At 43.2% G+C, this 3,053-nt stretch overlaps 1 pseudogene; it reads left to right on the top strand.

The window, feature by feature from the left end:
* Positions 1-1,663: 1,663 nt before the first annotated feature.
* Positions 1,664-2,636, top strand: LOC116884843 (annotated as a pseudogene).
* Positions 2,637-3,053: the final 417 nt, after the last annotated feature.

Raw genomic sequence — 3,053 nt, 5'->3', positions numbered from 1 at the left:
ACCTCTTTGAGTCATTCTGCTCACAGATAGAATTGGATTCAAAGCCACTTGGTCTTTGTTTCTTCCTCCCCACCCCCCATCAGATTGAAGATTCTTCATTGTTTCATCTCCTCTATTAGCTTACAGTTCGTGCTTTAACACTTTGGTGGGTTTCTGTGCCATCTGAATCTACCTTCAGAAAGCACATCGCCATTCTGAGTGCAGTTCCAACTCTTCCCGCTCCTCATTTGTGCTTTGGTCTATCTTACGTCTTCATGTGCTGTACTATTTATGTTACTATTTTGTCCTAAATACTTCTCTTTCAGCAAAATTTAAATAAGATTAATAAATTTTTGTCATTTTTTAAATTTCTAGTCTTGTCTTTGTGTAGACACAAATTTTACTTATGTCCCTTTAGCTGAAATAATTCTCTCTAAAAAAAAAAAACATTAGATACGTTGGTGGTGAACTGCTAGGGTCATCCTCTTTTGTTTAGAAGTGTTCACTTAGCATCAGGTTGGACAGGGTTCTTTTGTTTGGTTTGTGTTTTTGTTCTCCACCTTTAAGATATTCTGTTGTCTTCTTGCTTACCTGGTTTGTAATAAGACATTTGGCTCTGATTTTATTCTGCTTCTTATTTTTAATGTGTCTCCTTCTGGGTGCTTGTAAGATTTTCTCTTTGTCTTTGGTTTTCAGTAGTTTGACATTTTTGTTTTTGTTTTTTAATCGCCAAGTTTATTGGTTACTTTGTTTGGTGTCTAACAAAAATTTTTGAAAATTCTCAGTCATTGCTTATTCAGATATTAGTTTTGACCCACTTTCCTCTCAGTGGACTCTGATTTAATGTTGCCCCACAGCTCTCTGGTGTGCGTTCTAACATGCATTTTCACTGTGCAGTTCATCTTCAGTAGGTTCTAGGGACCTCTGTTCAAGTGCCTGGTACTTTCTTCTGAGCTGTGTGAGCTGTGTGAATATATTCTTGAGTCTTTGGAAGGCAATAAAAAACCAGTCTATAACTGGTTTTGAAAATTTTCATACATCACCGTTTATTCTTTATTATATGTTCTGTTCCCTTCTGAGATTACCAATCTGATCTTGAACGTTGTCTACCTTTTCCATAAGCATTTGACAGATTTTATCACAGGAATCTGGAACTCTGTCAGATTGTTCCAATATCTGAATCATGTTTGACGCTGGTTCTGACAATTTCTTTACCACTTCATATTGTGTGAAAAGATATCTTGTGTCCCCAACGAACAAACTATTACTGATATTTTCATTTGCTTCAAGTTTCTGATCTTTCCTTATTTAAAATCTTGACATACTAGCCATGAATCTTCTTTTTCCATTTTAAAATTTAAAACTATTACATTGAACATTATTTGGCTCGAGTACTGCTCTTCTCTTAAATTTCATGCATGATATAAGTAAAAAAGATAGAAATCATAATAGTTTAAGCACTGGAGAGATGGCTTAGCAGTTAAGACGAGGGCCTGGGGAAGTTGGGTAGATGAGATGGAGAAAAGAAGAGACTGTTTGAAGGAAGAGGGGAAGGAATACCAAAGGATATGAAAGACCAGGATTGCAGGGCATGCTTGAGTGGCTACATGCTGGGGTGGAGACTTCAACTTTGGTCCCTTCTCTAGCCATGGCAGCCAGGATTCTAGAGAAGACAGTCACAATGGAGATTCCCATCCATAGCAATGTCGAAGCTGGGCTGCTTCCTGATGATGATAGACTAGAGCAGGACCTCCAGCAGGTGATGATGTCAGGACCCAACCTTGAAACTAGCATCGTGTCTAGTGGTTATGGGGGCTCTGGTGATGGACCCACAGGGTCTGGCCACCAACCATCTCACAGCACCTTATCTTCTGGCCCTAGTGATAAGGTGGCCCAGGGGTATCACTGGAGAAATGTTTAAAATCATCAAAAAATGGAGCATCAACACATAAGTGCACAAAGCAGCTGTTATCAGAGAGATGTGGCCGAGGCTCCCCAACTGTGGATCTGGACCTAGAGTTGCAGATTGAGTTGTTGTGTGAGACGAAGCCCAAAAATGAAAGTGTCCTGCATCTGAGTTGGCCACCTATAGCCCACCTCTACAGCCTGCTGCAGGCCCAGCATGCACTAGGTGACTTCTTTGCTGACCTCAGTCAGAAGTCCCTGGAACGTCAGGAGGAATTTGGCTATAATGCAGAGATGGTGAAGCTGTGGTACAAGAATGGGGAGACACTATGAGGGGCTGGGAACTTCTTTGTCTCTTGCATGAGCACACTGGTCAACAAGACCATGGAAGCCACACTCATGACTGTCAAACAGTACGAGGCTGCAAGGCTAGAATATGATGCCTACTGGACAGACTTAAAGGAGCTGAGCCTATGCCCCTGGAATGCAGGAATGCAGTGTTGACTGGGGAGTGCCCAGGCCACTTTCCAGACCCATTCAGACAAACATGAGAAGCTGAAGGGAGTTATGGCCATCAAACAGCCCAACTTCCTGAGAGAAAACAAGATCAAGTTGATCTATAGCAACTGCTCTTCAACAGTGCAGTGTCTGCCTACTTTGCTGCGAACCAGAAACAATGGAAGCAGATCCTGCAGCAGTTCAACATTCAGCCTCCAGGAGCCAAGAAGGCTTCCTGGATAGAGGCGCAGTGAGTGGCTCTCAGCCCAACTCGGCTATCCAGGACACTGGGCAAGGTAGCCCCAGGTGAAGGAGACAGGAAATGTCCTTTACAGCATACTTGCTGGTTTGAACTCCCTTTTCCTGGCTGGGGTCTGACACCCGTTTTACCTACCCTTCTGTGGTCTGAAGAGGGCCTGTAGGCCCAGAAGCTGCTGCCCTGTCCTTTATCTTCCCAGCCACTGGACTTCATTCCCAGATCTTTCCCTTTCACCCCACAGTCAAAGGCTATGATGAAACATCCCCTGGCCAATGGAGCCATTCCTCAGGCATATTCTCAGCTCTTATGATGTGCCCCTGACCAAAGAGAAGCCCTCAAAAGGCTCTGTCAGCCAATGGCAGCTCTTCTTGGGTTCCCCTGGGCCAATAGTATTGTTTACAATACCCTTTGT

This window comes from Rattus rattus, chromosome 15 (assembly GCF_011064425.1).
Source record: "Rattus rattus isolate New Zealand chromosome 15, Rrattus_CSIRO_v1, whole genome shotgun sequence".
Taxonomy (NCBI): Eukaryota; Metazoa; Chordata; class Mammalia; order Rodentia; family Muridae; genus Rattus; species Rattus rattus.
The sequence above is the reverse complement of the archived record's forward strand: the minus strand, read 5'-3'. Positions and strand labels throughout refer to the sequence as shown.